Below are 14,292 nucleotides of genomic sequence, written 5' to 3' on the forward strand. Positions count from 1 at the left end.
AGCCCCATGATTCATTTTAAATGTAAATTAATCATGACTTACCTCTTCTGGCTTCTGATTGCACCTAGATGAAAATTGAGACTGCCTGAGTGGCCCTACAGAATCTGTCGTCACCTGCCTCTCGCCCCTCCCCACCCATCCCGGCCACCTTTCTCATCCCCCAGCCTGCCAGCACGTTTCAGCATTAGGGCTTTGCAGCAGCCCCCTCCGCCCACTACCCGCATCTGTGGCTGCAGTTTGAGCCTTCCCGACCAGCTCACTTCATCCTGAGATGCCTGCTGCACCACCAGCTGGTTTCTCTCCCTGGGCCCTCACCACAATCTGAAGTGACCCTGTTCTGTCACCTGTCACCCCCTCTTGCAGTGTAAGCTTCGTGACAGCCAGACTTCTGTTTCAATGACCGTATCACCAAGTCTTAACACAGTACCTGACACATGGTAGGTGTTTAATGAATGTTTATCACAACCACACAGTGAAGTAGGTCATCCCCATTGTGCAAATGAGGAAATTGAATACAAAGATGAGAGATAACATGGTAAAATCAACTCAACTGTTAAGTGGCTGAGCTGCGGTTCAAACACAGGCTGTTGCCTGGTTCCAGAGCCTCCTGTTGTTAGAATGCCCCCCGCCTAACACAGGAGTTCTCCAGGTCGGCCTCCTGATCACCACTAAAAACCAGGGGCAAATGCTTGAATTGCCTTGCTGTGGATTCACAAGCACAGGAGCCTCCAGTGGGGAGCTTCTAAGCTTCCGTGGCTGACTCCTGCTCCCTGAGATTCTGTAGGAGAATGAGAGGATGCACACTACAGGAAGACCAAGGAGCGTTTACAGAACAAAAACCAGAGAAACTGGCAACCAAGTGCACAGGACTTCAGGTGAGGCTCATCTGAAGTTCAGTTAGGAAGTCAAACGGGAGGGCGATCACAGCTGTGTAGCTTCAGCGTGCAAAGTTAGTTCCTGAATTGTGAGTGAATCGTAACCTTCAGTGCCTTCTCCTTGAATGTGTAAAGACAAGCTTCCATGTTATGCCAAGTTGGAACAATAGACTGTCACAGGCACACGGGAGCTGCCCACAAGAACAGCAGGAGGAAGGGACCAAAGAAAATCACCCCAGTTCAGACCCCTTCAGAGTGGTGTTTAAAGTCAGGAGACGAGCTGTGTCACTGTGTCATTAGGAATTTTTTAAATTATTACTAAGTTTCTTTTAAGCTAGTAATTTGTACTTCCTTCTATATCTTTGGTTTCATTATTTTGAATCAGTAATATTCCTTCTCTGCAATTCTCCAAATGATGTAAAAACATTTTCAAAGCATAACCAGTGTCCCCCCAAACCCCAAAGCAAACCCACTGCCGTAGAGTCAGTTCCAACTCAGAGTGACCCTATAGGACAGAGTAGAACTGCCCCATAGGGTTCCCAAGGCTGTAATCTTCACAGAAGCGACTGCCACTCCTTTCTCCCAAGGAGCGGCTGGTGGGTTCAAACCACCAACCTTTCAGTTAGCAGCTGAACGCTTAACCACTGTGCCTTGCCCAGTGTCCACCGAGAGCTCCTTGTCCAGTGTTCCCAGACTTAATACTTGTTTGCATGAGTGTGTTTTGCTGCCCTCTGCTGCTCTGTGGGTGGTACAGCAATGACAGCACCCCGACTCCCAGGGCTGCTGCTTGGTTGCTGAAAGGTGGAGGAGGGCAGAGAAGAGGAAAACGAGTGTGCTAGGAATTGCTGTCTCCTAAAGTAAACTACCAACTCCAACGAAAGCAACCCAACCAGCCTCTGAATGCCTCTGCTCCACCTCCCCTCAAAGTGAAAAATGGTGCTTTTGACAAGACATCAGTGAAATCTTGGCTTTTTGTTACAAGTCTAATGTTATGTCAGTAGAAAGATTCATGCTGAAAGACCCTCTCTGGGTCCCTGGAGAGCTAGCCGACCACACCGAGTGTGCTTTCTAGATGCATCTTGTCTCCCCAAAGAGAAACCGTCTGAGAGAAGAGACAGCCAGCCACTCCTCCGCTTTGCCTACATAAGGTCCATACATACGTCCTTGCGGATTTACTTTGGATGAATATCTTCACCCACTGGACATCAGCGCAGCATAATGGTTAGTAGCTGTTAAAGTCAGCCCTTGTTTGAATCAAGATTCACTCACTTAATGGCTGGATAATCCTGAACAAGTCACCTAACGTTTCTCAGCCAGTGTCTTCGTATGTAAAGTGGAGTTAATACAATAGTGACTGGAGTTATTAGCTAATTCATATAGCCATCACTGTGGGTCAAGTGTTTTGTCGTATTTTTAAGATACTGCATTTTTAAACAGTGGATCCCAATGCCTGGCCCTGAGTAGTCTTCAAATTTTCATCACAAAGACTGCTTTATTTTCCTCATTACATACAACATTCACTTGTCAACCAACCAAAAACCATCAGCAACAACTTTCTTTTTTCCAGAACTATGACATTCTGTTTAAAAGGCGCCCTCTCGTTTTTTGTTTTTGTTTTTGTTTTTTTTTTCCTTACTTAATGGAGCCTCACATAATATTAAAATTGGAAAGAATCTTAAGAGTCATCCAGTCCAAGTTTTTGCCCCACACGGGACCCGCCTTATAACCCCCTGCGTGCCATCTCCACCTGGCCAGGGGCCCATCCTTCTTTGCACAGCTCAACTATTAGTTTGGTCATTTCTTGAACCCAGATCTACTTCCTTCTTGTCTTTGTCCTAGTTCTGCTCTCTAGATAGTCCTAGGTGAATATATATAATTGAAGAGAGCTGTCACTTCCCTTGTCAAAAGTCCTTTATCCAGGCTAAGGTGAAAAGCAGTAATAACCACCTCAACCTACATGGATCTTTTTTTCCTAAAATATTCCCATAGAATAATTTTTTTTCCAAGGAAAAACTGCCTTTATGGGATGATGGGCATTGTCTGGCTATTTAAAACCTTACATACTTTACTGAATTATATAAAGGAGCCAAAATGATCAGTAGAGGTGAAGAATGAAAACAATTGCCACTGGTTTTCTCCCGCAGAATGCCTCACTTCAGCCATGGTGTCTTGCTCCCAGGCCGCATTCTCAAGCTTCACTGTCCATAAGATTTAAGGGGGCGTGGGGGCTGGGGGCTGGCTTAAAGCACACAGTTCTGGGCATCACCCCTGAGAGTCTGGCTATAGCTCTGGGGTGGGGCCCAGGAATCTGCATTTTAATAAGCCCCATAGGTGCTCCCATAGCCACACTGCAGTCATTATTGGGGAGAGTGAGTCCCACCTGAGGCGCTGCGTGACAGGACAGAAGGAAGCAGTCTGCTCTGATACCCAGGGATCCCTAAGCAGCTGCGTGCGGGGGCACAGCAGTTAGCTGGATCCCAACAGGTCTCCCTTTCCTTGTCCAGAAATGAGGCTGTGTCACTTGCCCCCTTCTATCTCCTACCCTATTGTCCCATGCCTGAGAGGCCCGTGGCTGAAATGGGTGCACTTTTCCTGATCATTGAGCACTTTTTCTGATCCAGGCACTCCACACTTTTTACTTACATTAACTTAATTCTCAGGGCAACCAACCCTATTCTAGATAGGTTCCGATACCATTTTATAGTAAGGAAACTGAGGTATAGAAAGTCAGAGTAACTTGCTCAGGGTCACTCAGCTAGTAAGAGGAAGAACCAGAACTTGGACCCAGGCAGGCTGACTCCTCACACTCATCCGCTTTGCTCTAACCCCTGGACCTCTCCCAGGAGCGCCAGGCCATCCAGCCAAACCCGATGGACAGCTTCACCCGGATGTCCCAAAGGCACCTCAGACCCAACATGTGAATTGATCCGTTTCCTAAACCACCTTCTCCTTCAGGGATTTCTGTCTCAGTGCCTCGCTGCCCACAGGAAACCTTCGTCCTTCCTCTGAACAACTTCTTCAGTGTAGCTTTCTGTCACTATTGCCCCTGCCCTTCTCCTAGACCTCATTGTGAATGAATGTATGGAAGCTGTGAGCTCAGTTCCTGGCATATTAAGTAAGCATCAACAACTGCAAGTTGTCACCATGGACTGGTGTTGCCTGAAGTGCCACAACAACTTCTGGCCCAGTCTGGTAGCTGCCATTCTAGTCCCCTTCAAGCCCCCCATCCGCAACTGCCGCTGGGATCATTGCAAAGTGGGGTTCTGAGCCCACCGTCTGCGACTGCCGCTGCGATCATTGCAAAGTGGGGTTCTGAGCCTGGTGCTCTCCCTCACTGAAGCCTGTCGGTGGTTCCCATAGCCGGCAGGATGAAGAGCAAAAACCTCGAATCTCCGCCTGTTTTTGGCCTGATTCTCCAACCCGAGCTCTCCCTAGCCCTACTCCAGCTGAACAGCTTGTTCCCTGCACGGGCCACACTGGTCCCCCTCCGACTTTTGTCTCTCCCTAGATGGAGACCCCTGTCTCGACCAGCTGGTCCAGTGCCCAATTTGGGGGTACCTTTCATTTTGCTAAAATTTCAAACTTACAGAAAAGTTGCAAAAATAGTACCTTTTACCCAGGTCATTAATTGTGAGAAACCCTATGGGGCAGTTCTACTCTGTCACATGGGATCAATAGGAGTCAAAATCGACTCAATGGCACCTAACAACAAGTATCTATCTACACACACACACACACACACACACGCACACATAAAATTTTGTCTGAGCTATTTGAGAGTAATTGCAGACGTTGCGTTTCTTTTCTCTGTAAATACATCAGTGTTTATTCCCTAAGGACAAGCGCATTCTCTTATATTAGCAGATCATAGTTATTATGAGCTTTAACATGGATACAGTGTTTTCTGAGCTGCAGACCATGATCACATTTCCCTAGCTGTCCCAGCAGTGTCCTTTATAGCTCTTTTCTCCTGGTCCGGGATTCAGTCCAGGATCATTCATTGCGTTTAGTTGACACGTCTGTTTAGTCTCCTTTACTCTGAAACAGCTCCTCGGTGTCACATGACACTGACACTTTCAAAGAGTACAGGCTGGCCAATGTCTCCTGATTGGCATTTGTGTGCTGTTTCCTCCTGATGAGGGTCAGCTCGTGTCCTTTGGGCAGGACGAGCACAGAAGGGACACTGCCCTTCTTAGTGCCTCATCTCAGGAGGCACATGCTGTTGGTTTGTCCCGTTGCTGGTGATGTTCACTTCTGTTCCTTGGTAAAGGTGGGGCCTTATTTATTTTTTAAGCCTCGGTTTTCATGTCACCCCTTCTAAGGACGCATTCTCAGACTCCCAGGTGTCCACAGGCTAGGTCAGGTGTCTTTATTCCAAGAATACCCAAGTATAGTGCTTCATTCCATTGGTGTCATCAGCGTGACTGTGGGCCTCTCCTCCCCACTCTTCTGTAAGTTCCAAGACAGCAAGGATGACATCATGCTCACCCGGGGAGCCGCAGCTCCTGGTCGAGGGCCTGGCACACAGTAGGCAGTTAATAAATATTAGTTGAGTGAATGAAAGAATGAATGAGAATATTGGAAAGCTGATTCAAGTACAAAGCAAATACCTCCAGTTATTTCCAGATGAATCTTTGGCTTTGAACTCTGCTTTTTTTCATGGAGCATGGCTAATTTTTTGCATTACTTCTTATACCAGATTGTCATTGAAAGCATGAAGGTCTGACTAAATCCCAATAAAGAGGCACAATAGTTACCCTTCCTTTTGGGAGGCACAGAATGGACCAATATTATAAACTTTGAACCCCAGTCCTAGACTTTCCCATTTGTTTCTTCATGGGAGAAAGGGTAGGAGTGAGGGGAGATTCTCTGGGTCTTTTATAGTATGAAATATTTGGACCCAAAAGAGCAGCATAAAGAGCCCTTTATAATAAGAGTTCGGAAGGAAGGCCTGGCTATCTACTTCCAAAAAAGTCAGCCATTGAGAACCCTATGGAGCACAGTTCCACTTGACACCATGGGGTCGCCATGAGTCGGAGTCGACTTGAAGGCAACTGGTTATAAAAAGGCCCTCAGCCCTGTGGCCCCTCTGTGCAGCCACACACTCCACACCCTGGTGGGGAACTGCCTCGAAGGTGCTGAAGGTCTCAGGAGATCACTCTCTCCTTTGTTTTTCAGACGCAGCAGGAGGAGGGAGGCACACTGAGGCTGCTTGCAGACCTCTCCTGTGGCTCTGCCAGCTTGAAGTCTCCAGGTGTGGCCGCTGCGCCCTCCAGCCACAGTCGCTACAGGAAGCACCCTGGACTTGCGGTTTCTGGAGACCCAGCCATCTTTCTGCGCCGTTTTTGCTATGTGTGACACACAGGACAGCCCAGGCCCACTCGACTGGATCCTCACCTGGTCACTGTAACACCAGTGCTGGGAATGGCTTTGTACTCAGGGCTTCCGGGCTTGTGAATAACAGCTCCTGTGCTGTTTCTGGGTGGAGACTTAGCCCGTCAGTAGGATGTGACTGTGGGTGCCTGCCAGTCAGTCCCGGTGGACTGGGTGATCCATGCTGTAGGCTCATTCCGTTCAGCTTGCTCTTACCCTGTTAACATCAGTCATGATGGAGGCCAGGAGACAAAGGGCTCTGTGTGAAGGAAGCTAGCTAAGCACGTGATGTGACAGTTACCATACACCAGAGCAGCTTCCACCTCCATCTTGGGACAGTGTTCAAAGAAGAGTGTCCTTGGGGGCTGGGTATGGGGTGGGGGGTGCTCCAAAGGGGTGGGGCAGAGGAAACAATCACCGGGAACCTAGGTGGAGGCCGAGCTTGGGGCCCACGCTGAGTAATGCTTCATGTGAACACAAGTTATCATGCCTTGTGAGTGAGTGAGCGCCCTCCACACAGGGCTCTCCTGAGGCTGAGTTTCTATGTGTTGGTGTTCACAGGAGGCTCCACAGGGGTCTTTCCTCTGCTGACATGAATTGAATTGAATTGAAATAAATTGAATTGAAATTTCTACAAACAAGGACTAATCTCTTGCTGAGTTCCAGGCCCTGGAGAACCAGAGATGCATAGGACAGTCCCTGTCTTCACAGTAGCTGGGCCTATGACTGTGAAGGGCGCAGGGCAGTAGTGGTTCGGTGGTAGAATTCTTGCCTTCCATGCGGGAGACCCGGGTTTGATTCCCAGCCAGCAGAGCCGTCACCACTGTCCGTTGAGGCTTGCATGTTGCTACGATGCTGAACACGTTTCAGCAGAGCTTCCAGACAGATGAACTAGGAACAAGGGCCTGGTGATGGACTTCTGAGTGAGAACCTTATGGATCACAATGTTGATCTGCAGCCGATCATCGGAATGGTACAGGATGGAGTAGCATTTTGTTCTGTTGTGTGGGATCTTCGTGAATCGGGACAACTTGATGGCAGGTAACAACAATTGACTATAATATTATGGACTTGCAGCAAAAACAAATTTTAGCTTGGTGGGGCAGGAATGGGGAGGAAAGAAGAGAGGCTTCAGGAGGAGATGATCTTTGAGCTGAGCCTTTAAGTATGGAGTAGGAATTAGAGAGAGAGGTAGAGTCAAGAAGGACATTACATTCACAGGAGGTAGCAGGCGCAAAGACACACATGTTTGGGGAATAAAGAGAAGGCGATGAAGCAGAGCATAAATATCCGACTGACAGATGAAAGGGTTGTACATATGCAGGTACATGTTCACATGTAGATGGAGGGCAACTCAGAATGGGCCTGTGAGCCACGCTCACCAGATACACCTGGGACTACTTCCCCATCCACTAAATCAGAATTGCAGGGCCTGGCCCCAAGAATATGCATTTTAAAATAGACTACAGCTGAATTCAACATTTGAGACCCCCTTTTGGGGCGGGGGCCCTCCTGGGGGGCAGGGAGCCACTGAATGATTTTCAGGCAGGGAACGAGTAGTTCTCAAGCTTCCGTGCACAGCAGAATCACCGGGAGGACTTGTTAAACCAGAGATTCTGATTCAGTGGGTCAGGGTAGGACCAGAGAATTTGCATTGCTGATAAGTTCCCGGGCGGGTATGCTGCTGGCACAGGTGATTCTGAGAAGGAGACTGATGGGAGATTTTGAAGACTCCAGCCAGATTGAAGAAGGCCCCAATGGCTCTTGTTAGCCGCTGAGGGGCCAGGACAGTAATGCTATTCAGAGCACTCAGATCTGACCAGATACCCGTGCTTATCTGAACCCGCGCCCTAGGTTGAAGCCATCCAAGACAGAGTGGTGCTCTGGGTGTGTGGTCGACGTCCAGTGCTCGCTGATCTCAAGGGGACCAAGCCTGAGCCAAGCTGCCAGTAGGCCCAGCCAGGGCATTGTGGGGTTATCGTATGCCCCAGGCAGGCCCTGCAGAGGTCCACACAGACTCCAAGGCCACATACAAGCATTTCTAGGGATCCATAGCAGTGCCTAGATTCCTGCAACCAAGGGTCTGGAGGGTTTTATTAGCAGCCCTATACTGAATTGAAAGGAGTCCTGGTGGCATAATGGTTAGGCACTTGGCTGCTAACTGAAAAGTTGGTGGTTCAAGCCTACCTAGTAGCTCCATGGGAGAAAGACCTGGTGATCTGCTCCCATAAACACTGCAGCCTAGAAAACCCAATGGGACAGTTCTACGCCATCACTTGGGGTTGCTATGAATTGAAATCAACTCAACAGGCACCTAACAACAATAACATAATTGAAATAAGGCTCCACTTGAAATTACAAGTCTTTTCTAACTAGCTTCCTATTTCCCATTAGTAAGAGGACCTCAGCACTGTGCTTAAGCCCAAACATACGACCACACCAATTCCCAAGTCCCATCTTGCAACACCATCTCCTGGGACTGTTCATGGAGCCAATTCTGTATTAGGCTAGATCCAATCAGGAAAGAGGACGCCACACATTAATTTGAACAAGGAAAGTGTGATACAACTATAATGGGATTAGGGTAATGAGGGATTGGCTAGTAAGAAGTAAAACCAAAAGCAAACCCGTTGCTGTCAAGTTGATTCCAATTCATAGCGACCCTATAGGACAGAGTAGAACTTCCCCATAGCTTTTCAAGGAATGGCTGGTGGATTCAAACTGCTGATCTTTTGGTTAGCAGCCGAGCTCTTAACCACTGTACCACCAGGGCTCTAGTAAGAAGTAAAGAGAACTCTAAATAATATAGGAATGACAGAAGGAGCAGCCACTACCCCCAGCTCTGAAACAGAGCACTGAAGGAAGAGCTCCTCCTCCCCTTCCCACTCCCAGGGCTGAGATCCAGGCCTCACTTGAGAGAGCACTGCTGTGGCTCACTGAGGGCTGAGAAGTTGCTGTAGGCTGCACTGGGACTTGTCAAGGTAAGCTGTTCACAGGGAAGCATCTTCCTGGAGGAACTCCACTATAAGCTGGATAAGGGGGATGTCAGAGGAAGCTGCTGGTTGCTGCTAACCACTGTGGACTGCAGGAGACGTCACTGCCTGAACCTCATGCTGGGGAAGCTGTCTGTGCTGCAGGAGTCGGCCAAGTGAGTGTGCAGGAACCAGAAAAGAAAACCTCTTCCTCTTGCAGTGTCTCTCTAGTGCCATCTGCTGACAATGCTTAACATTATGTCAACCGACAAAGGAAAAACATTTAAAGGGCTCAGATCAGTTTTCACAGAGCAGGCAATGAAGGATGAATTTGGAGCTGGGCAGCACTAAATTGATAACTGATACAATCCCCAAAGATGGTTTGGTTCTTGACGAAAGAGTCCAGGGTTAGGGTTTGTCAAACCTATTCTTTGATCACAGGACTAGAATTGTGGAATTGAAAGGGGCCTTAAGAGCACCTCTGTTGAACTCCTTAATGTTATGGATACCGAATGCCTTGATTAAGTCCATAAAGCTACTGACAGTTATGGGGGTGGAAAAGAAGGACAACTAAACCCTATTCTCCCTGCTACCTCACTCTGTCCTTCACAGGGCTTTCGCCATTACAGCAGGCAAGCAGACCAGTAGCAGCCATTTTACAGATAGGCACCCAGACCAGAGTTGGAAAATCTTGCTTGAACTAATAAACATTCCCAGGGTGTGGTGTTCTTACCCAGGGAAATTTTCTGCCGTCCAAAAAAATACTTTGGATTCCATAAACACATTTTAAATGAAATGCTAAAAAACACAGTGTGAGCAAGGCAGCCTTGTACACACCTCACTTGACATTGTAGGGGCCCAGCAAATATTTGTTGATTTTATTTATAACATCACCTGGCATAGACCTGAGAACGACTGCATTTTCCTCTTATGAATATGAAGATAACGGTCTTTATAGTAATGAGAGTAACTGTCCCTAACTAGCCTTTATGCAGAGCTTCCTGTGTACCCAACACTGCTGTGTGCTTTACAAGCAGAAGCTCATGAGATGATGTCCTCTTTCTTCTCCACTTGCTGTGTTGTTAGTTACCATTGAGTTGTCTCCGGTTCATGGCGACCTTATGTATAACAGAGCGAAACATTGCTTGGTCCTGTGCCACCATGACTGTTGGTATGTTTGCGTCCATTGTTGTGACTATATTCTTCACTAACACTATAGTGAATTAGCTTGTCAGTTAGCGCATCAGTACACACAGAAAATCAAACCAGAGCTGTATTCCCTTCACTGTAAGCTTAGAATACAGATGTGGTGAAGGGCTCTAAATGATCGTTTAAGAAGCATCATCTCCCAAGTTTAGCCTACCCTTTCTTATAGGAACGGCTTAATACCTCATGATCCAGTTAATTTCATCTTCAGATAAACACATAATATTTGCAGCCTTGAAGCTCTTGAAAAGATGTGAATCCCCTTCCTTTTTTTAGAATTCTAAATGTATTTTTGGTGAGCCTCATTCCAGTATGAATAAAAAATGGAACTCAGGGTCCAGAATTTCCCAGCTGCCACCAACATTGAAGTATGATCATGTAGAGAGGACTCTTGTTCAACAACCTTGGGACACAAGACAGACTGACGATTCTCATCAACAAATGTTTCTTGCACACCCACTGGGTGTCAGGAATTTCTTGACTCCCACTGACAGTTCTGACATGGGAAGAAGAGCTCATATTACCTAAAGCAGAGGTGCAGGGGTATTCTGCCAGGAGTCAATGACAGGGAGCAATACCAGGAACCGCCGACAGAGGGACCCAGCACCAGTCCTTACAGTAAGCTTGCTCACACCCCCAAAGTGCAGTACAACATTCCCTACTCCGGATTTTCTGCTGCTGGCTTGGAGAGAATGAAAACTTCACACCTGACAGGTTGCCCTGGCAGATGATAACTTTGCATAACATGTTGAAGCATTTAGATAGGCCAAGTTAGGGAGGCTATGAATCCTCCCTATAATTGGAAGTAAAATAAAGGCTTTTCTCTTCCCAGCTCTGTAAAATGACTATGGTTGACACTGTCTAAGTCACGTAACTCTTTTGACAGGGCTTCATGTTCTCATATGTCCCTAAATATAGAAAACAAAGAGTTTTGCTCAGAGAAGGACTGATGGCTTACACACCCAGAGGCCTAGGAACTATCATTTTGGGAGCTCCTACTTACTTGAAACTTTGTAAGCACTTTAAATTCTGTGAAATGGGCATTTTATATCCATTTTGGAGATAGAGATCCACAGCAGCTAAATCACAGATAGTGGGGTTGGGATTTGAACCCAGTCTGTTTGGCTCCAAATGCCATATACTTCCGACACATCACACTCCAGGGTCCCCTTCCATCAGCGAGCCCAGCTCTTGAGGCTTTTACAGAGACCTTTCACAAATCCCCATGTGCAGCCCGTCCCCAGAAGCTGAATTAAACTGGCCTGGGGTGAGGCTTGGTCACTGGATTGCTAAATGTCCCCCAGGGGATTCTAGGGAGCAGCCAAGGCTGTACCTAGGATGGAAAGCATTGGGAAAGTCAAAGCTACGAAATGTGTGCTCTGGGAGGTGAGCAAGAAGTCACTGATAGAAAACTTGCGTATCAACTTGGCCTTGGCAGCCATACCACTTCCTGGCACTGGCCTGCTTGGAGGGATGAGGCCAAAACCTGGTGTCCTGCCCACTGCCCAGACCATACATGGCCGGAGCAGAAACTGCCTCAGGGCCTTGTTCCAGCCTGTGGAAATATATAGAACCTCAGTAGCTAAGTGTGCAGTGCACCCGGCTGCTTTGGAGGAGACACAACAAAGAGTAATTGTCCCTGCCCTGCCCTTCAGGATTGGACAGTCTAGCTGAGGACACAGCTCAGCTAAATAAAAAGGACAAAATAGTCCAACATATGCTAAGAACCAAAGGGGCGATATTCAGAAAGGAGCTGGGGCAGTCAGGGAAGGCCTCTAGGAGGTGGTGAGCCAGGAGCCCCAGAGCTGCACTCGGAGGACAGGAGGGCTCTCCAGGGGCAGGCAAAAGACTGTGGAGGCAGGGAGACTGGTGTGCCCAGCCTTGCCAGGCAGAGGGGGTTAAGGGATGGCTGATCAGGGAGAGGAGTAGGCTGGGCTTGGGAGCCCGAGTTGGATTTCATTACATTAGGGCCATTGGAGGGGCGAGCAGGGAGACATATGATCAGGACGTGCTGTAGGAAGACGCAGCAGGTGTGTGCCAGGCTCAATTTGTCGTCGGGTCCCCACCCATAGGTAGGGCCTTCAACAGCCAAGCGCTTGCGCAGATGGACAGGTGGGCACCTGGGAGGCAAAGACAGACTGGGGTTTGCAAAGCCTGTCGGAACCCCGCAGCCTTCACCGGAGTTCAGCGCGAAGCTGGTGAACTGTGTTCACAGACAGGAATGTGCTGGCTCCTGCGGCTTCGGTGCTGCTCCAGAGGCAAGAGAAGAGCTCTGTGGCGTCTCTGACCCCAGGGTAACCTAGTTAGAGCTCCTTCTACCCACCGTTCTCCACCGGAGGGCCCGGCTGGGGGCGGGGAGCCCACACAGCAGCAGCACCTCCCACGCGCGCGTTGGCGCCCCCCGGTGCCGGACGCTGGCCCCGCAGAGCCCCCCTTGGACGACTCCTCCACACAGCTGCTCTGGCCCACAGAGCTCGGAAACCCTTCTCCCTGGACCCTTCCCCTCTCCAGTGTGGCAGACCCCTCATGAGGCAGTTAATTTTCTCCCCACAAGGCTCTCCACGGAAATATCCCAGATACCCTGGGTTGGCCCCGTCTGTGTGTGGTACCAGCCCCTGACGCAGCTGGTTACCAGCTCTAGGTCACCACTGACCCGCCTGGGCCACTCGGATGCTCTTGCCTGGGAATTCACGAGGTGGTGGGGAGACAGCTAGGTGACGGGGTAGGAGGGACTGAGTCACAGCCAGGGCAGAGCGGAGGGAGAAGGATCAGGCAGGAAGGGCCCTGCAGCAACACCCCTCCCCCCCCCCCTTTTTTTTAACTTAAGCTAGTCAGGGTGTTTCTGTTGTTTTGCATTCAGAAGAGCCTAAACAACTGCTCTGAGTCTAACCCTCAACCTCTTCCTGTTCTACCAACCCCCATCTCCCTTTCGGGCTCACTGGCCCCCTGGCCCTTCCAGCTGCCTAGAGGACCTCCCTTCCAGCCTGACCCTCAGCCCCTCCAACTCCCAACCCCGGACACGCAGTCCTGGTTCTGTCCCACTGTTCCCGCCACTGAACTATCGAAACAGGCCTGTGACACTGTCTTGAACTGGGCCGTATTTTGTTTTATGAAGCTAAGCTATTACCCAGCCCCAGCTGGGTCCTCAGTGTTCCTCTACATCACCCCTTTTTTTTTTTTGGAGGGGAAGTTTAATAGATTTTATTTTTAGGGCAGTTTTAGGTTTATTTAAAAAAAAATGTGCAGAGGGTACAGAGTTGCTGTATACACCCTGCCCCCTGTACACAGTTTCTGCTATTATTAACTTCTTGCACTAGTGTGGAGCTCTGGTGTTGCAGTGGTTAGGAGTTCAAGCTGCTAATCAAAAGGTTGGCAGTTCGAATCTGCCGACTATTCCTTGGGAACCCTATGGGGCAGTTCCACCCTGTCCTATAGGGTCTCTATGAGTTAGAATTGACTCCATGGCAATGAGTTTTTTTTTTGTTGGTTTTTTTTTTGTTTTTTGTTTTTTGTTTTTTTGGCATTAGTGTGATACATTGCTTACAATTGATGAACCAATACTGCTACATTGTTATTAACTAAAGTCCAGAGTTTATATTAGGGTTCTCTCTCCCTGTTGCAGAGCCCTGGTGGAGCAGTGGTTAAGAGCTCCGATGCTAACCAAAAGGTCAGCAGTTCAAATCTGCCAGCTCCTCCTTGGAAACCCTATGGGGCAGTTCTACTCTGTCCTATAAGGTTGCTATGAGTCGGAATCGACTCGACAGCAATGGATTTGGTTTTTTTTTTTCTTTCTTCGCATTCTACAGTCCTATGGGTTTTGACAAATGCATAATGTCATCGTCCACCATTACAGTCCTTTACAGTGT

This window comes from Trichechus manatus, unplaced genomic scaffold (genome assembly GCF_000243295.1).
Source record: "Trichechus manatus latirostris isolate Lorelei unplaced genomic scaffold, TriManLat1.0 scaffold00223, whole genome shotgun sequence".
Taxonomy (NCBI): Eukaryota; Metazoa; Chordata; class Mammalia; order Sirenia; family Trichechidae; genus Trichechus; species Trichechus manatus.